The following is a 21,413-nucleotide window of genomic DNA, read 5'->3' as shown; positions in this document are numbered from 1 at the left end:
CTCTCCCAAAGGCGTCTCAGGAATGTGCGTTCCGGATGTCTTTTTTGGGTTTTGTTGGTAGGGTTGCTGAAAGCCATCAGTCCTGTCAGGTGGTTTGAGCAAGAGGGAGATAAATCTAATCCAGAGCCATGCACAGACTTTAAAACAAAAGTTGTGCTTTCTAATGTCTTGTTCTGTACTATAGCTTGACTTGAGTTGGCTATGAAGACTGAAAGTGATTCTTCTCAAGTCCCTGAGTTTTTTGGTTGTTGTTAGAACTAGGATGTGGAATTTATCATAACAGTAGAAGACAAAAGTTTAATATTCATTTAACAAATTAAGTTTTAGAGATTAAAGAATGAGAATGTGAGTGGATGTGGTGTAAATGAAACCTTCTTCTCAATGCTGGTGGCCAACTTGAGAGGAGCAAGAAGCTGCAGGCCTGGCCACACTGACATTCAGCCTTCGGTTCGTAGCTCTGGTGGCCTGTTCCTCTACTCTGGCCACATCCCATTTTTTTCAAGGAGGAAGAGCCATGCTCCAAAAGTCTGGTGACCTAAATTTGAGACTTGGCTCTGCCTTTGACTTTGGATGGGTCTTAGCCTAGGGCAGTGGTCGGCAAACTCATTAGTCAACAGAGCCAAATATCAACAGTACTTCTTCAAAATAGACTCGCCCAGGCCGAAAACCGGCTTTTGCGCATGGGCCACGAAGTTTCAATCACACTGTACATGTGCGCCCGCACGTGGCATTTTGTGGAAGAGCCACACTCAAGGGGCCAAAGAGCCGCATGTGGCTCGCGAGCCGCAGTTTGCCAACCACGGGCCTCGGGCATCCAGTCTCCTAGGCGGCACTTTGATATTTGTGTGTCAGTTTTAGTTGTCACAGTTATGGGGTGTTACATTATTTGTGACTTGATTTGATTTCAGGATAGTAAAGATGACAAATATTAATTATAAAAAGAGAGCAGTGGGTTTTTATTATTTATTAGTGTAACATTCTATTATATCGTACATGAGATATCATGCTGTAGGGACACGGGGGCTCAAGTATGTACAGTACACAGCCAGGATTAACCCAAGGGGAAAGGGAAACATGGAACAGGACAGTTTACATGCATGTACACATCAATGGTATTGTCCATTGAATTCTATTTACCACGTGGTTTGCTGTACTTTTACAGGCTAACATACACCCAGTCATTTCTTTTTTTCCCCCACACAAAGATCTACTTCTGTATAAAGTAGAAAAGGATGGTGGTAAAAAAAAAACTTCTTCAAGCTCCAACAATTGTTTCCCAAATACCACTGTCTGAATGCCTCTGCCCTCCCAGCCACATCTAGCAGCCACACTCCTGAGCGCCGGGACCCTGGCCCTGCGAGCTGCGGGCGGGCGAGCGCAGCTGTCACAAGACTGCATTTCCATACTGGATGCCTGAGCCCATCTTTTTTGGGTTCAGCTCACCTGATTTGATTTTGTTAAGTATTTTCCTTGCACACTGAACAAAGGCCTCTTCCACATTCTCCCCCGTCAGTGCACTTGTTTCCAAAAACATCAGTTCATTTTCTTGAGCAAATCTGGAGGCTTCTAAGAAAGTCACTTCCCGGTCTGCGTCCAGGTCCATTTTGTTCCACAGAGGATGATCACGATGTTCTGACTGGCGAGCATTCTGGCATCTGTTAGCTAATTAGTAAGTGCATTGTAGGTTTCCCGGCTGGTGATGTCATAAACGAGCAGGGCCCTGGCAGCGCCTCTGTAGTAGCTTCTGGTCATCACAGACCTGAATCGCTCTTGGCCGGCTATATCCCATATCTGCAACTTCACGTATTTACCACCAATGTTTATTATCTTTGAACCAAATTCCACTCCTATGGTATGATTGGAGTCATCTTTGAATTTTTTTTATTTTTATTTTTACAATAAACTGATGAAGCAGGCACGACTTGCCAGTTCCTGTATTTCCAATAACCAGGAACTTAAACAAGAAATTGTAGGTCTCGGAGATGGCCTTCTGCGACATCTTGGGAGCAGCGCCGCCTCTCGCAGGTCATGGCTGCAGCGCCAGCCACGAGAGCAGTGGGTTTTTAGCTTTGGCACTGAAAACCACTTGAGTAGATCATTGGGCTCTCTGCGCCTTAATTTACCTGTAACTTCTTTTGAAATGAAGAGAATGCCTGCCCTACTTTTCTCAGAATTATTTTGAAGATCAAATGTGGAAATAATGTGAATCTGAATCTGAGTGTGTTTCCTCAACTGCAAAATGGAGATACTGCCAGCTTAGCTTGGTCTTTGTAAGAATTAACTACGGTCACATATGTAAATGCTTGGTAGATGGTAAAACAATAATGTGTCTACCCCCCCCCCCCAATTAATTATTTAATCCTGAAGTCCTGCCATTAACTCTGCTGCCCAGCCAGCTGTCTTATTGTTGACTGCATGTATTTGGTGATGTTCCATCTTTCATCCCAGACCTCACTGTGCTCTCTCTCGCTCTGAGCCCTTCCTGGAATTTTTTCCCATTTTCTCTGTTTGTCCCAGTCTGCTCTGTCCTAAAAATTTCTTTCATCTAACCTCACGCAGGGCCCAGTGGGAAGTGTCTTTGCCTTCTGTTAGTCTCCTGTTCGTTTACTTCTCGGAGCAGTTGGCTATCTCTCCATGCACATGTATTTTATTGCTCCCTGCAATGTAAGCCACTGGACCTCAGCACAGGGCTGTGCAGTTGGTAAATACTCAGTGGTTGCTTGCTGATTTTTCACACCTAAGAGACATTCTTTAGAATTAAACAAGTCAGCAAACTTAAACTTGTCCTTCCTTGAAAATACATAACCACCTATGCAATAAAGCTAAATAGTTACAGGCACACCTCAGAGATATTGGGACTCTGGTCCCAGGCCACCACAAATAAAGTGAACATTGCAATAAAGCAAGTCACACACAGTTTTTTGGTTCATATAAAAATCATTTTTACATTATACTTTAGTGTATTACATGTGCAATAGCATTATGTCTAAAGAAAAGATTGTACATATCTTAATTTTAAAAATACTTGATTGCTAAGAAATACTAGCCATCATCTGGGCCTTCATCAGGTCGTAATCTTTTTGCTGGTGTTGGACTTGCCTTCATCTTGCTGGCTGCTGACTGGTCAGGGTGGTGGTTGCTGAAAGGTGGGGTAGCTGTGGCAGTTTCTTAAAATAAGACAACCATGAATTTTGCCACATCGATTAACTCTTTCACAAAGGATCCCTGTAGCAGGTGATGCTCCTTTATAACATTTAACCCACACTAGAACTTTTTCCATATTAGGAGTCAGTCCTCTCAAACCCTGCTTTACCAACTAAGTTTACGTAGTATCCTAACTCCTTTGTTGTCATTTCAGCAATCCTCACAGCATCTTCATCAGGAGTAATTTCCATCTCATGCAAGAAACCACTTTCTTGGCTCATTCATAAGAAGCAACTCCTCATTCATTCAAGTTTTATCATGCGATTGCAGCACTTGAGTCACATTCAGGCTCCACTTCTAATTCTAATTCACTTGCTCTTTCCTCCACATCTATAGTTACTTCCTTCAACTGAACCCCTCAACATCATTCATGAGGGTTGGAATCGACTTCTCCAAACTCCTGTTAATGTTGATATTTTTACCTCTTCCCATGAATCATGAATGTTTTTAATGGCATTCAAAATTATTAATCCTTTCCAGAAAGTTTTCAATTTAATTTGCCCAGATCCATCAGAGGCAGTGGTAGCCTTACAAAATGCTATTTCTTAAAAAATGAGACTTGAAAGTAAAAATTGCTTCCTGATTCATGGGGTACAGAATGGATGTTGTATCAGCAGGCATGAGAGCAACATTAACCTCGTATATTTCCATCAGAGCTCTTGGGTGACCAAGTTCATTGTCAATGAGCAGTAATATTTTGAAAGGATTATTTTTCTCTGAGCAGTAGGTCTCAACAGTAGACTTAACATATTCAGGAAACCATGTGTAAACAGATGTGCTGTCATCCAGACTTCGTTGTTCCATTTACAGAGCACAGGCAGAGTAAATTTAGCGTAATTCTTAAGGGCTCAAGGATTTTTGAAATAGTACATGAGCATTGGCTTGGACTTACAAGTCACTAGCTGCAGTAGCCCCTAACAAGAGAGTCAGCCTGTCCTTTGACGCTCTGAAGGCAGGATTGACCCTCTTCTCTCTATCCACAAAAGTCCTAGATGGCCTCTTCCTCCGATATGAGGCTGTTTAATCTACATTGAAAATATGCTGTTTAGTGTAGCCACCTTCCATTTATCTTAGCTGGATCTGGATCACTTGCTGCAGCTTCTACACCAGCACTTGCTGCTTCACCTTGCACATTTATGTAATGGGTTGGCTTCTTCCTCAAACCTCGTGAATCAACTTTTGCTATTTTCAAACTTTTCTTCTGCAGTTCCCCATAGAATTGAAGAGAGGCTTTGGCTGAGGGGAATGCTGTAGCTGGTTTGATCTTCTCTCCAGACTACTAAAGCTTTCTTCATTCCAGCAATAAGGCTGTTTCATTTTCTTATCATTTGTGTGTTCACTGGAGTATTCACTTGAACACGTAGAGGCATTGTGGGGTTATCCATTGGCCTAATTTCAATATTGTTGTGTCTCAGGGAATAGGGAGGCCTGAAAAGAGGGAGCGAGACAAGGAATGCAAGTCAGTGCAGCAGTCAGAGCACACAACATTTCTTAAGTTCACCATCTTCTGTGGGTGGGTTTTGTGGCACCCCAAAACAGTTACAATAGTAACGTCAAAGATCATTGATCACAGATCAGCATGACAATATAATAATCATGAAAAAGTTGGAAATACTGCAAGAATTACCAAAACGTGACAAAGACATGAAATGAAGTGAACAGATATTGTTGGAAAAATGGTGTCGATAGATTTGCTCAATGCATGGTTGCTACAAACCTTTACTTTATTAAAAAGAAAAAGGAAAAGGAAAAAAACAAAAAACCCCATAGTATCTGCATAGTGCCGTAAAGCAAAAAGCAATAAAATGAGATATATCTGTAGAGACTTTTAGAACAGGAAAGATCCGTAGGGAATTAGTATTTATTATATATAATAAGTGCTTTATATCCTTTTTCATAATAACATTAAAAGGTAAGTATGGTTGCTCACATTTTATAGACAAGCAATCTGAGACTCAGAAATGTTAAATAACTTGCCCCAGGTCATTCATCTAGAAGAAGTAGAAGGGCAATTAAATCTGTCTCTTAGTTTCACTATTTTATTCTGGCTCTTAAGGGAAATGAAGTTTTGATCATCACCAGAAAATAGCATTTGAGGTAAGAAATCTGAGTCAATATTAAGTTAAAAAGGAAAAGGCATGAGTGAGGTGGGGACATCTAGCAACAAGTATTAGAGGGCCAGCATCTAATGCCAAACTGGTGTTTGCCAGAATACTACAGAAGGGGGAGGGGCTTCATCCTCAAACCTCATGAGAAAACCCAGAAAAACATAGAATGCAGCAAGCCGGTTTAAATAACATAGTGGTAAGTGGACAGCCTCTGGGATCAGACCGTGAATTTGGGTCTCAGATCTACAGCTTTTCCCCCTATGGAATTTGGGGCAACTTCTTTACTTACCCTCTCTGTGCCTCAGTTTCTGCACTTGTAAAATATGGTGATGATAATAGAACCTACCCCTTGGGGTAATTGTGAAAAGAGAAAATACACATAAAGACTAAGAACAAAACCTGGCACATAATAAGGGTTCAATAAGTGTAGGTTGTTATTATTACTGTTGTTATTAAGGCTAAGGAAAGTAGTGCACAGAGAACTTCGAACATTCCTACTGCTTGGCAAGGTCCAGAAGCTGATGGCCTGGGATCAGCCTCCGAAGTCTTGTGGGTGTGCGACCATGCCCTTCCTAACTCCCCCGCAGGTCCTGGTAAGGTTCCCCATGCATGTGTACCTGGCATTGTGTCCAGTGAAGGCTAACTTCAGGCCCAGGCCTGTAATGATGATAATAATATTCTTTGACTAAGAGACAGGCTTATGTTGCTAAGTTGTTTTATTATTAAAAGTAAATAGCAACACACTCTCTTCTTCCTCCAAGAATTCAAAATAAATTGACTTTCTAGGACAGATTTGTAACTACGTGCTAAATCCTTCACACTGTTCTCTGCAAGTCTCAGTGAAGCCCCAGAGAGGATGAATAGTTTATGAAGGTTTTCTGTTTGCCAATTGGACCCTTCACAAAGTTGGGCTTGCCTGCTTTTAGAAAAGTGCTTCACTTATGAATTAGGTAAGGTTGCGTGGGCCTAAAGGTCCCTGATGAGATGTGGAAAGTGTTAAAGGTCTAGATCTGGAAGGAAAATTTCAGCCTGTTTCTGGCCTCAGTGCTCTGGGCAACCTTGGGCAGCAGCTTCCCCACTATTAAAGGAGAGCCCAAGATGATCATCTAACCTGATGGTGTTTGGGTATGTAATGTGGGAAATGGCAATTATTCTTTCATCAGCTTCTTTATAAGTACCTTGTAATACCTATGTGATTGTTTTCCTCTTCATAAAGGCCTTAGAGCTGTGTGGCTGGACTTGGACCTAGAGTGCTGCTGGTCATGAAATGATATTGCCCCATGGCTTGTGGCTTGTGGCATGCAGCTTAAGAGATGATAGTCCTGTGAGGATGATTTCCCACCCTTTGCTGCAGAGAGGGTCCTCACCAACCTTTACGCCTGTCCCAGGCTCCCTTCCTCTAGAATCTAGGAAGCCCAAGGTAGCACCTCTGTGCCTAATTGCTGTGACTTGGAAAAGCTGCTTTTGGAAAGGGCTATTGCTGTCCAAAAAAATAAATAAATAAATACACACACACACACACACACACACACACACAAAATGTAGTCTCAGAAAAGTAGGAATGAAAGAGTTATGGGAAATCACTGCTACATCTGCCTGTCAGGTCTTGGCACATCTGGAAATGCTGCTGGTGTTCAGGTGATAGCTCCTGTTAGTGTATTCCCCTGCCAGCTAAGGTCAGGGCCTTCCTCTTGCCCTGGAGACAAAGAATGGGTAGTCAGGGAGGTGGAGGGAGGGAGAGGAGATACAGTGGCTCGCCATCTGTTTTCCAAACAGAGCTCAAGAGGATCTCTCATAAACCATACATCCAGAGGCAGAAAATGAACAAACATTCTGTTTTTATTCCTAAAGGTCAACTTCAGTCGTGCATTAATAATAGCTGACATTCATTGAACTCTTACATTTCTCATTAAATCCTCACTAGGAAATTGCTAGTACCCCCATCTTTACAAAAAGGAAATGAAATCTGAGAAAAATGAACTTTTTCATGGTGTCACAGCTAAGAGATGGCACTAGCATTTGAACCCAGGTCCAACTGCAATGTCATCCATTTAGCCACAATGCTTGGCTGTCCCTTGGTTTTGCATTCTACATTTTTCTGTAACTCCATAGTACAAATGCTGTCTGCAATGTAGTAAGACTATTTATTTCATGGTTTGTATTTTTCATTGGTGAAGTCATGTAAATTGATTTTTTTAATATTCAGCAGGGCTCTGGTGCCCTCTGAGTCACCCATTGAGTGTGTTGCTTATGGAGGTAGTTGGGTGGTGGTGCTTCAACGTGGTCTGAAGCTGTCTGCTGGATGCCCTGGTTCCGGGGACTCCCAGGAAGTGCAGGCAAAGGTCAGCCACTGCCTGTGTTCTGCCTGGAGCCACCCAGATGATTTACAAAGTGATCTGCAGATAGCTGCTTCTTGTGCTGGGCTTGGAGGTACCCAGGGGAGGCCAAGCTCTGAACTAAGGCCAGCTGCTGCTAGTGCCAGGCTTGGGGCCTCTGAGTGAAAGGTACAGGGCTCACAGAGGCTAGATGCCGCTTGTTTGAGAGATTTTAGGAAAATCTGAAGCATGAGCCAAGACAGGCCATTCCTATAGGAAAGCCCCAGGAAATAGCTTGGGTGGGCCTGAAAGTTGGGTGCGGTGAGGTCTCAAAGAATCACCAGGGCAGAGCAAACAGTGTGAGCCAGGTTGATGGAGACTCAGATATGGTGCCTACCTGCTGGCTCTGTCTGGGAGTGGGGTGGGGGAAGGGGGCTCAACAAAGGAACAGTGGCCTCTGCCAGCACTTTTGTCTGGGAGAAAGATGCCTCTTTAGCTCTTGCCCTGATCCCAAACAATTCACTTCCTACCTGTATGTCCCTGTTGCCTTTCGAACTGCTGCCCCCATGCTGGAGCTCAGAGGGAGTGAGTACGAGTAAATCCGTGTGGGCACTTTAAGAGGAGCTGCCTGGAACTACAGCAACCTCAATCTCCCTCAGCCTCAACCTCCCTCAGCCTCAATCCCCACTGCTTTTTACAGCCAGAAGTTATGGGGACTTCTCTTCCTGGCACTGAAACCCTGTGCAGGAGGGCCTGGTGTGAGACTGGCAGCACTCACTCCTCAGGGGGACCTCCACAGCAAAGAATCCCTCCCAATTTTTTAAAAAAATATGTTTTTATTGATTTTAGAGAGGAAGGGAGAGAGAAATTGAAACATCAATGAGATGCACACCCTCTACTGGGGATCACGCCCACAACCTTGTCATGTTCCCTGATCAGGAATCAAACCAGTGATCTCTTGGTTCATGGGTCAATGCTCAACCACTGAGCCACATCAGCTGGGCTCTCTCCCGATTTTTATCCACCACACATGGGTATGGGACCAGCCTGTCCCATGTTTCTGCCCCTCCTACTAGTCTCCATGTGGCTTCTTCTTTAATTTCATAGTTGTAGGACTTCCATTCCTCTTGATTTTCAGACAGAATGATGGTTGTTCTGTGGTTTAGTTATAATTTTGATGTGGTTGTGGAAGGAGGCAAGTACCCAAGTACCGCATTTGCCTACACCATCATCTGGAACTTCCACTTCTTTTTTTGAAATGCAAATCTTTTTCTCTAGATAGGGTCCTTGCAATCAATCCATTCTTATTTCCAATTGGAGGAATAGTGATGGTTTTAAAATATCTGTAAATTCTCTTTCATTTAAAAGGTGGAGACTGGTTTCTTCCCCTTGAGTGTGAACTCTGCTTGACGACTCACTTCAAATTAACAGAAAATTGAGGAAGAGTTAGTGTTAATCCTTGGAGACTAGGTCATAAAAGGCTTTGTGGCTTCTGTTTTGCTCTCCTTTGAATTACTGTTTCTGGGGGAAGCCAACTGCCATTGTCATGAGGACATTGAATCCTATGGAGAGGCTCACATGGCAAGGAAACAGAGGCTTCTTCCTGCCAGCAGCCATGAGTGAGCCACCCTGGAAATACCTTTTTCAGCCCCAGTCAAGCCTTCGGATGAGCACAGCCCCAGCTGGAATCTTGACTGGAAACTCAAGAAATTCTGAACCAGAACAACTCAGCTAAACTGCTCCTGAATTCTTGACCCACAGAAACTGAGATAATAAATGTCGTTTTAGACCACAAAATTTTGGAGTAACTTGTTATGTAGCAACAAATGATCCCTATAGCTAAGCACCTAATTTTCAAGTGATGTTTGGTGCAGTGGTTGTTAAATACCAGTATTCACATATTTCTTTCCAGTACTAGCTGGGTAAGTTATTTAAACTATCTGGGCTTCAGGTTCTTCCTCTCTAAGATGGGGATAATGATAGATTCTACTCCAGTGAATTGTTATGGGTACTTAGCTCATGGTAGGGCACTCAATAAATGGGTAACTGCTAGTATTATTAATATATTCTCAACTAATATAATTCTTGGCTCCTCTTACCTTTTAACAATCCTTTTTTTCTCTCTTATTGATACAACTTCTCTCCTCATGAGAAACCTGGTCAAGAGCTGCCTGTAGCACTGTGGACATGGGTCTCTTTTTGCTCTTACCATGTTTCACTGTGATAGATTGCTATGGATCTCCCTGGAGTAACAAGTTACTCCAAAATGTTGAGAATAGGGAAGAACCTACTGTCTTCATTTCTATGGTGCCTAACACCAAATAAATGAACGGATAGATTATATAACTTCCTGTGTTGTATTTGCACATAAGTAATCAACATGTGATGTCATTAAATGACTAACTCTCGTCTCCAGCCAAAGAGGGTACATGTTAAAAAACAAAAGCAAATTGGAGACTGTTGCTCATTTTGCTCTCTGCTTTTCCAGCCCAAGAAACATGTGATATTGCTGCTGACTCATATCTTTTTAGCATATACAGCCCATTTTGAAATCAGGGGAATGTTGTTGTGAGAATTTCATCATAATTGCTGAAATATATTTGATTATTCCAGGCATTTTAAGTTTGAAACTATGGTTCAGATTATTGCAACAGAAATTCTCATATGGAGGGCATTAAACATGGGACAGTGAATGGGGTTGTTTCTGACCTAGGTCCAAATCTGCATTCCAGAATTTAAAAGCTAGTTAGCTGCCCAGCTATGCTCCCAGCTGTTTCATTCCCAAGTATCTATTTGTTCCACTCAGTGTGGATGAAAGTAAAGAAGATATAGTCCTTACTCAACCTCACCCCCATCCAGGCCTCCATGAATCTTTTCAGTCCACATTTCCTCTCTTCAGTGTCCTCTTATCTATTAGACATTTAACAGGTATTTATCATATGCCAAACAGTGCTGAGCACAGGGCCTATACCAACAAGGAATTCCTGGGGGCTGACAAGTTTGAGTCTATACCTGAGGTGAAGGTACCAGGAAGCTCTCTAGTATCTATATGCATAAAAGCCTAAGCGACCAAACGACTGGTCAACCGATCGCTATGATGCGCACTGACCACCAGGGGACAGATGCTCAATGCTCAGAATCGGACTCCCTCCTGTCTGGATTGGACCTGGGGGGATCAGTCCGAAACTGGCTATCCGACATCCCCCGAGGGGTCCTGGATTGCGAGAGAGCGCAGGCCAGGCCGAGGGACCCCAATGGTGCACGAGTCCTTGCACTGGGCCTCTAGTTAACAATAATAAGGTTTAAAATTCTCTTAGCACAAGTGCTGGGTCCCCTTCGGCCCTGGTGGTTGTATCTTTCCAGTCGTGGGTTTAGATGCTGTGGAGCAGCCCAGTGTGGTTGTTGGCTTTCAGTTTGCTTTGGTAAGGGAAATCTGGGACTTGCTATTCCATTGCTAAAACACTAATTAGTTATACAGGAAACATCATGTAAGCCAAAATTAGTAATTTTAATACTGTCTTCAGCTGAAGCCAAATAGGAGGGAGGGCAGATCTGGTAGGATCTGAGCCTAATGCTTCAGAAGCCAAGCAAAGGGATGCTCTGCAGAATTAACCCTGAGGAAGGATGTCCCCATGGTAAACAGACACTAGTTAGGAGAGTCCTAGAAATTGGAAAAAGGAGACTTGTTCATACCATTCGGTGTCTTTCCTGGTGTTCCTTGACAAAATTCATCTATTCATCCATCCTCCTGTGCATTCATCCACCCACCACAAGTGCCTGGTGCATTTAAGGAGTAAACAGAAGTAAAAGACACAGTTCTTATTCGCAAGAAGACTGTGATCTGATAAAGATAGATAATTCATAAACAGTAGATAATTCATAAACAGTTACAACACAGTATCCTATCTAATAATAGACAAACATGGTAATTAATCATACCTCTGCTACGCTTCCCATTGGCTAATTAGGATGATATGCAAATTAACTGCCAACCAAGGTGGCGGCCGGCAGCCAGGCAGCTGAAGTGAACGTGAGGCATGGTTGCCCCAGCAATGGAGGAAGCCAAGGTTCCCCGCCTGCACAGCCTGGCTCTGAGCTCCGGATGCAACAATGTTGCAATTATAGAAGCTAAACAAACCCCAGATATCTTCTTTCAGCCAGCCGGGCTCAGAGCTGGAGTCGCAACAAAGTTTCAATTACAGAAGGTAAATAAATCCCAGAATAAAAAAAGAAAGAAAGAAAGGAGAGACTGGGAGCTTCAGTTGCAGGCTTGACCTGCCTGAAAACAGCCCTCAGTTCCTCATCCAGGCTGGCCAGGCACCCCAGTGGAGACCCCCACCCTGAAGGGGGTGCGGGCAGCCTGCAAACAGCCATCATCCCCTCACCCAGGCTGGCCAGGCACCCAAGTGGGACCCCCACCCTGATCTGGGACACCATTCAGGGCAAACCAGCTGGCCCCCACCCATGCACCAGGCCTCTATCCTATATAGTAGAAGGGTAATATGCAAACTGACCCTAACAGCAGAAAGACTGGGAATGACTGGTCACTATGACACACACTGACCACCAGGGGGCAGATGCTCAATGCAGGAGCAGCCCTCTGGTGGTCAGTGAGCTCCCACATGGAGGAGCTCTGCTTAGCCACAAGGCAGGCTGATGGCTGCCAGTACAGCGGTGGTGGTGAGAGCCTCTCCTGCCTCCTCAGCAGCGCTAAAGATGTCCGACTGCAACTTAGGTCTGCTCCCCACTGGCAAGTGGACATCCCTTGAGGGCTGCTGGGCTGCCAGAGGAATGTCTGATTGCCAGCTTAGGCCCAATCCCCTGGGGAGCAGGCCTCAGCCAGCAGATGGTCATCCCCCGAGGGGCCCCAGACTGTGAGAGGGCACAGGCCGGGCTGAGGGACCCCCGAGTGCACAAATTTTTGTGCACCAGGCCTCTAGTTATATATACTTCTAAAAACATCAATACCCAGTGTTGGTAAAGGAAAAAGGAGATGAATATTCTTCAACACTGATGCTGGGAGTATGATTTGATGCAGTGGTTTTGGAGTGTCATTTAGTAATGCTTACAAATGCTCTATTTTTCTGTCCATTTGTCAAACAATTTCATTTACAGGAATCTGTCTGGGGCATATAATAATGGAAATGTAAGTAGATGTGTAAGAATGTTTTTTATTGCTTTTATGACAACCAGAAAAAGGGAAACAAATGAAAAGTTCATCAATGGAGAATTAGTTAGTGACAACCTTGTTTGGCTGTACAATGGAATACAGTGCAGTTTTGAAACAATGAGTTTTGGAAGAGAGTTAAGTGACCTATGGAATGGATGTTAATGCCCCATTGTTAAATGAAATAAAGTAAGTCACAAAACTATAAGAATAGTATTTCAATTTTCTGCACTAAATATATGCATAAAAATAATGTTGGTAGTGGTTATCTCTACATTATTTTCATCTTCAAGATTTAGTTCTTTGTGGAGTCCTAAGTTTTCTACAACAATCATGAATCACCTTTGTAGTTTTGGAAAGCCATTCATCATAGACCTCATCAAAGCAGAGCCTGGCTAAGGCCTTGGCCAAGTGCTTCAGGGCTCTGAGATGGGAGCTCAGGAGTGGGGCTCAGCTGAACAAAGCTATTCTACTTCCAGGTGCACATGCATACATTCATGTATTGAACAGATACCCATGTTTGTAGGTGTTGAGTCAGGCAATAAGGTTAGAGAGGTAGACAGGAGCCAGATTATATACAGGGCTGTGCAGGCCGTGTTAGGATTTTGGATTTAGTCTAAATGAGATGGAAACTCTTGGAGGATTTTAGTCTGAGGCATGGCTTGATCTGCTCACTTTGGGCTGCTCTGAACCCCCACAGTCAGAGGTAGCTGTGGCAAGAGGGCTGCCCGTTGAAGTGTTTGAGAGCTGGAATCCTTGGCATTGCCATCTATCTGTCCATTTAAGCTGTGGCTGTGAACCCCGATGTGCTCAACAGCTTCCACTGGCAGCTCCAGATCCCCTTCTCCATCCTGCCCTGGTTTCCCAGTGGTTTTAGATAGTGGGGAGGCCAGTGAGAGTGATGGGGCTGGGGGGAGTGATATTCGGTTAAGCTCCCAAACTCCCAACTTGCTCTCTGTTAAGTCACCTCTGGCTCCTGAGCCACAGGTTTCAGCTCCTAACAAGGAGGCTGTCTTCACATTACTCTCTCCTTCTGGGGTCAGTGAATGTCCCCTTTCTTCACCCTCTCAGGCCTGGGATGGTGATAGTCCCTATGGCTAGGAGTCCCTATGGTTGCACTTTCTCCTGAGGTTTTCCCTGCACCTGCCCTCACACCTTTGCAAACAATCCCGTTACTGACCTCACCTCACGTTACATAGTTTGAGTTTGCCATCTGTTTCTAGCAGGAACTCTGTGTGATAATCCACCTTCTTTCTGGTGGCATCTGGGATATTCTGACCAAATTGGGGCCATTCCACAAGAAACCATGGCCCAGCATGGCCTTGGTGAGGGCTTCGGTCAGTGGGATTTCCCAGAGTAGGCCGCAGTAGCATGGTTCTAGGGGAGGTCTGGCGAGGCGGAATGTTCTAGGGTACTTCTAGTTAATCAAGGAAATTAGAACATAAATGGGATATTTGGTTATATTAAGGACTTGGTGTCTAATTTTTAAGATGTGTGTGTGTTTTTAAGTTCTGTGATTATATTTAGAAAACATATCTTTTAGAAACATACTATAATATTTGTGGATGAAATATGATGTTTACGGTTAATTTCAAAATTATCCATGAGGAGGTAAATAGTGGCCAGAAATTTAACCATAAATTAATAATTATTAAAGTTGGATGATCGTTACATGGGAATTCATTTTAACTCTAGGGGCCTCGTGCATGAATTCATGCACCTTGAAAGGAACTGTGGGTCGTGAGGCTGTGGTGGGTACAGGGGCAGGTCTCAGACCATCCTCTGCGCCCCCACCTGGCCCCTCCTACCATGACCCCCCCACACCGTAGTCCCATGTCTTCCAGCAACCCTGCTTCCACCACCGCTGCTCTCACACGCTGACGGCGTGGAGTGATTGGGGCCAGCACCAGCAGCAGGTACGAGTGCCAAGCGATCAGGACTGGTGCCGGGCGCTGGCAGCGGGTGCGAGCAGGGCTGTCACCAGCAGCAGGTGTGAGAGGCAGCTGCTGACTCCAATCGCCCCTCAGGAGCAGGAGGAGCTGGAGAAGCCCTGAGGGGTGATCAGGGCTGGCAGCTGCCGCTTGCACCCGCTGATGGTGCTGAGTGATCAGGGGCGGCGTTGGGCACCGGCAGCAGGTGTGAGCTGCGGCTCCAGTGCTGGCAGCTGGTGTGAGTGAGGGGTGCCGGAAGCCAGGTACGAGCGCTGGGTGGGACCACAGCACATGGGAGCAAAGAATTTTCAGTAACCACCAGAGGCTTCACCCCAATGACAGCGACCAGCACCCCGCCTTGGTCTGGTGCCCCCACTCACCTGCTCCACCATCCCACCCTGGCCGACGCCCACCATTTTCTGTGCTCTGCTGCCTGCTGCCAATGCCTGCCATGTTTCGTGTCTGCCCCCTGGTGGTCAGTGCACACCATAGCAACCAGTTGTTTGGTTGTTCCGCCGTTCAGTCTATTTGTGTATTAGGGTTTTATATATATAGATATACAGATCCTTTCTCTTTGGTAAGTTGGAGCTATTTTATAATAAAACGCTTGAAGTTACACACCAATGAAAGTTTTGTGGAAGAATAGCCCCCAGTAAATCTCTCTTAAGTCTTCTTACTTCTTTTTTAAAAATTTAGTGTGGTGACATTTTTATTCTTATTTTTAAAATTAAATTTGTCTTACTCTTTGAGAGTAAGAAAACTAATGCATAGACCTTATTTGTGATGTTCATTGACTATTCAGCTGCTGACAGATGTTAAGCTCCCTTCCACAGGCTGTTCTGGGGTCATCTGTTGTCAAGGAGTGGCGAAGTGTTTTGCTGTAACAGCAGCAGAAGATGTTTTAAACTATGCTTTGCTTTGTACTTTCTAAAGTGGTGTCTTCTATGGTAACAAGCTCCCTGGGTGGCAGAGTTTGCTTTTAGATTGGGTTAGAGGCTTTTAAAAAACATTCAATTAGAGTCTCAACAAAACAGTGTCTTCCAGGGAAAGCGAAGGGCGTAGTGGAAGAAAGGGTACGGGGCTGAGCACGTGAATGACCAGGTGTTATCTCAGCTGTCACAAGCTGTGTGACTTTGGACATGTCAGCACCTTCTCTGAGCCTCATTTTCCATTAGCATCTCTGGTCCCTTCCAAGTCCAGACGTGTTTGGTAGAGAAAATCAGGGGCAGTTTAAAAGGTAAATACAGAAATAAAAATCACCTTAGATCTACCTCCTAGAACAGCGATGGCAAACCTTTTGAGCTCGGCGTGTCAGCATTTTGAAAAACCCTAACTTAACTCTGGTGCCGTGTCACATATAGAAATTTTTTGATATTTGCAACCATAGTAAAACAAAGATTTATATTTTTTATATTTATTTTATATATTTAAATGCCATTTAACAAAGAAAAATCAACCAGAAAAATGAGTTCGCGTGTCACCTCTGACACACATGTCATAGGTTCGCCTCTGTCCTAGAAGATAACTCAATGGTTTTTAATGCCTATGCATGTTAGTACTGTTATGAATCAAAATCACATAACATATTCTGTTGAACAGCTAATCTGTAGGTTGTGTTACCTATTGAAGGATCATAGAGATGAATACTGTGGTGCCTGCCCTCCAGGAGTTACTAATTTAATGGCTGATACTGTTCCTCACATCTTTACACCTCAGGTACTACCCTCGAGAGAAAGAGAAGCCCTTCCATCTGTCACTTAAATCGGTCGAGTTTTAATGCCATTTTGTGATGTAACTTTGATCATATTAGAAGGTGTTGTTTTCTTCCTGAGGGTTATTCCTGCCGATTATGTGCAGAAGGAGGGCAGGCTAATGAGGGAAGGGCGGCCTTCCCCATCGCACTCAGTTTCTTTGACTGTGCACCTCAGGCGCAGCAGGGCTGAGGAGGAGGCATCTTGTCTGCTGTGCCTCACCCTTGCGCCTCCTCAGGCTGCACTGCCATCTCTGGGGACAGCAGAAGGAGCTGGGGGGACAGCCAGAGGGAAGGCTGGCAGAGGTGGGGGAAGCTTTAGGAGGAGCAGGCTGTCTGGAAGCCCCTGTTCTTCCCTGGGACAGTTCACCTGCAAGCAGAAGCAGCCAGAAATCCCAGAAATCTGACCTAATACGATAAAAGAGGCGAGAGAGCAGGGAGCAAGGGCAGGACTGTTGAGAGACTTAGACTTATTCAGGTAAAATGTGTTAATAAAGGCCGCTTGACTTTCATCCAGTATGCCAGGGATGCTGTGTTTACTTGTGAAGTTTTTGCATGTTTCCACTCTAGTTTGGAAGTGGAGATCTGGGACCCTGACCTGGCAGGATGCCCGGTTACACAGCCATCGCTGTGGCACTGCCCCTGTCCAGGGGAGTCTGGGTCTGCAGCTGAAGCCAAGCAGTCTTCTGGCATTACACCCCCTTCCTGAATGTAATATTCCCACGCCCCCCAGACCAGTCCCCCTGATACGTACTCTACGTTATCTACCATAGACTTTGAGTGGGATTTATAAAAAATTTAGCTTAGGTGAATGTCCATTGCCTTTGCATTATTTGAAGAAGATCCTTAGTCTACCCCTGCAAGTGGACCCTGCCTTCAAAGGTGCAAGAAAGAGACATGAAAACTCATAGATGCAGACAACAGCGTGGTGATTACCAGGGGGAAGAGGGGTGGGGAGGTAGATGAGGGTAAAGAGGGAGTAAATGGTGATGGAAGGAGACTTGATCTGAGGTGGTGAGCACACAATGCAATACACAGTTGATGTATTACAGTATTGTACACCTGAAACCTATGTAATTTTATTAACCAATGTTACCCCTATAAATTCAATAAATTTAAAAGAAAAGAATAAATAAACGTTACTAACAGCATGCATCTGAGATTTCCTAGTTCTCAAGGACTTCAGGCCTGACCATAACTTATTTGGATGTTATCCAGAAAGGCAGAAAAGTAAAACAACATCCGAGGCTGAAAATCAATTTGGATTGTAAATGGAGAAGGAACTTCAAATCCCATAACAGAAATAGAACTTGGAAAATCTACCTAAAGTGACCCAGGCAACACATAGCATAGGAACTTTGGTGTTCAGCTTGGGAGAGAAAGCACACTAGCTGTCTACAGATAGTCGGAGGGCTGCCTGTGGAGGAGGGATTGCAATCTCCTCTGTGTGTGGTGCAGAGGGGTTGGACCGATGCATTGGTGTGTGAAAACTATAGAGAGACAGACTTCTCTCTTTTAGAAAAAGACATTTCTAGGGAGCTGTACAAACATGGAAGGAGGTCTTTGCAGAGAGAGGTAGAACGTTTCTGGTCACTGTTCAGAGGCTGCAAGACTGCATGCCCTCTCTTTTTATTTCACTCTTCCTCTTGCCTGCTGTTCTCTAACCACACTTCTTATTTTCAGTTCCCCAAAGAAGCTGCCTGGAATACCCCTCCATCCCCTCTCCCCACCCCTTCAACCTGCGAAACTGAGACCTGCTTTTTTTTAGGTCTCAGCTTAAACTGCACTTCCTCATGTAAGTTTTTGCTGACCTCCTTATCTAAAGAAGGTGACTATTCAAACTATACCACAAGACCTTGTGTTTTTCCTTTATAGCACTTTAAATTTGTGCATATTTGTGTGTATACATGCATGTATATATCACATGTATGTCAGATATATCTCATGCACACATATTTTTCTATAAAGCAACACAAATATAATTTGTGGGACCATTTGTTTAATAAACTGGGTGTCCCAAAAACATGTATACACACTTCAACAGATGGTAGTTCAACTGATGTTTGTTTCTTTTCAGCCAGACTAAGCTTTGAACAAAGGAAATTCATCCTAAAATGCTACCGGAAGTTTGAAAATGCAGTTGAAGTACAAACACTGCCTTTATAATTATTCAAAGTGTGTATACATTTTAGGGGGACACTGGGTGTTCCCACCAAAAAATGCATACACACTTCAACAGCTGATAACTCACTAATTTTCACTCCTTTTCAGGTTTAACTGATTTGAAATAATGGGTGAAGCCAGACTAAGCTATGAACAAAGAAAATTTATCCATTAGGCTTTTTAATAGCGATACATAAAAGATAAAGTTTATGGTACAAAACTGGCTACAGTTGACAAATTGAGGGCACACAAATACCGAATGAAATGATCTTGGTGTTTGTGATTCCATTACTTCAAGTTATCAGCAGTGCCTGAACCAGAATGATCATTAGTTTGAAAATGGACATTGACCAAAAAAATATTATCCATTTCTGTAATTCTTTTAAATTTTGAAAATGAACAGTATGCTAATTAACACTGGCTTTATAATCATTCAAAGTGTATATATTTTGGGGGGGACAACCTGTAAGTTTCACTACTAGAAGGTAAGCTTTGTAAGAAATACCATGCCTGTTTTGGTCATTATTCTGTTCTATATAGAGCTTAGAACATAGTAGATGCTCAATAAATGTGTCATGTATGAATTAATGTGATTCAGGCATCACAGTGTCTTAGATAGTATTACCCCAAGAGTGGGACATGAATGGCTTAGAGGTGGCTTTTAGACGGGGCCTGAGCCCAGCACTAAATAATATTGCATCACCTTATGTGAAAGTAATTTTTTTTTCAATTTACATTTAAGCCTTCTGATTTTATGGAAAAGGACAGTTTGGTGTGGTGACAGTATTTAACCTGTCTCTAACACTGCCAATCTCCCTTGTCAATGCAGAGAGCGATCAGGCCTTAGCAAGCATCACTGTCTGGCTGGAAACTAATAACATGTTTTGTTTCTATTGCACTCATTTGTTGGTTGCCTTTTATTTGTGGCAATTGGTACTGATTTTTACTTAATGGAGGTGATCCAAAGATTTCTTTTAAATTAAAACTAAGTAAAGTTGTGAGATTACTAATGAAAAATATTAAGGAAATAATAGTACTGTCATGATATAACGGTGGTTCTTGAGTGGTTTTTGGAGGGTCTGAAATGGTGGAACCACCTGGAAGGTCACTGGTTCCCAAGAGTCATCCCAAACCAGTGCAGGTCCATGACAAAGTAAATGCAATAAAGTCAGTTTCATGAAGCAGATTTACTCATTGTCATTCCAATAGCATGTCCTTTTGATATTAAAGTATCCTTTCTCAAAATAGGTAGTGGTTTTTTAAAAACGTCCTTGACTTGGGGCAATGAAGTGTTGGCAGCCACGTATTCTTCCTTCCCTTTTAATTATGTAGTGATGGTAGTGTGTGTGTGGGGGGGGGGTGGGAGGGGAAGAGAGTGGGGGGTGGAGTTTCACCTCCTTGGAATCTAAAACTCTGGGCCCACTGTGGTCTCTTTGTGGTCCCTCCCATTGCAGGATTTTCTGGTTGCAGGTAAGATCTTGTTTGCCACCTGTGCAAATAGCTATAGAGGCTGAAAATCCTGTGTGTGTGTGTGTGTGTGTGTGTGTGTGTGTGTTGTGCACGTGCATACATACATGCGTGTACACTGGTCCCCAGTGGAAATGCAGATGTATTATACCACCCTTTCTGTTAAAGGCTTTGTGTTTTCCATTTATTTCAAATAGGGATTCCAAGTACCTTATTTATAATGAAAAGGGATGTGTAAATAATGTACAGAAATGATCAAAAGTGTGTGAGGGGTATAATAGAGGAGAGAGGTGGTTGGGGGAAGTAGGCGGTGTTCCTGTAGCAACTTCTTTCATTGGAGAGCGGAGAGAGATGGGAGGATCTGAGGGTGGTGACTCCCAGAAGGCTGATGGGCGTTCTGAGGGCAGCAGCCTCCCCATTTCCTGAGGTGGGATGCCGGGGGCTGGACGAGGAGGACAGGCAGAGGCAGACTGGCCATCTGTGGAAGGATCCAAAAGCCAGTGCTGCTGAGCACCAGGAGGCGAGGCCTCTGTCACCCAGGCAGCAGCCCGAAGAGAAGGTAGCCACTCAGCATGTTGTACTGTTGCCTCTTCCTGCTCTTTGTGTCTGTGCAGAATTTGCTTTGCTTCTAGAACTCAAACCCTGGGACTACGACTCTTACGCCCCTGTTAGAAATTCAGCAAAGCTTAAGACTGGAGAGATTATGGCCTTACTAGCCAGATTTGGCAACTACCTGACTGAGAACATCTAAAAAACTAGACCCATAAAGTGACTTAAACTGGATGCAAGCCGTGGTCGGTGTTTGGCTTTTCATTGGAAGCTGCTGCCCTGGGTGACCTTGTTTCTGTGGCCAAGGTCCTCTGTCACCCCTGAGCTGGTTGGTTTGTGTGTGTGCCTGTGTGCGCTCATGCGCATCCTCGTCAATGGCTGCTGTTGATGTTCCGCTCTGAGTCATGGAATCAAAGGCCAACACCTTCATCTTAAATACTCGGTGGATACCTGTGGAGCACCTGCCATTGTCGAGCAGCATGGATGGGGGGGTGGGGGGGGTTGCTCCGTAAATGGTTGGTGTCTGGGTCTACTCATGCATATAACTCACATTTACAGCAGGATCGTGCAGTTAAAGTACCGTGAGAAGGGATCGACAACTTACAGAGGAAAAACATTTCATTCTTATTGAAGAGATATTTGATCCGGGCACCGAGAAGTTGGCCTTGCGTGGAAGGAGCTGTACGGAGGTGCCCGCCTGAGGTGAAAGAGTGCCTGAGTAAAGAGATGGGAAATACTTTGTTTGGGGTACAGTGCCCT

The 21,413-nt window shown here is 44.1% G+C and overlaps 1 pseudogene; it reads right to left on the bottom strand.

Moving 5' to 3' along the window:
• Positions 1–1,318: 1,318 nt before the first annotated feature.
• On the bottom strand, positions 1,319–2,040 carry LOC132226224 (ras-related protein Rab-4A-like; annotated as a pseudogene).
• Between the last annotated feature and the right edge of the window lie 19,373 nt (positions 2,041–21,413).

Source organism: Myotis daubentonii, chromosome 2 (genome assembly GCF_963259705.1).
Source record: "Myotis daubentonii chromosome 2, mMyoDau2.1, whole genome shotgun sequence".
NCBI lineage: Eukaryota > Metazoa > Chordata > Mammalia > Chiroptera > Vespertilionidae > Myotis > Myotis daubentonii.
The sequence above is the reverse complement of the archived record's forward strand: the minus strand, read 5'-3'. Positions and strand labels throughout refer to the sequence as shown.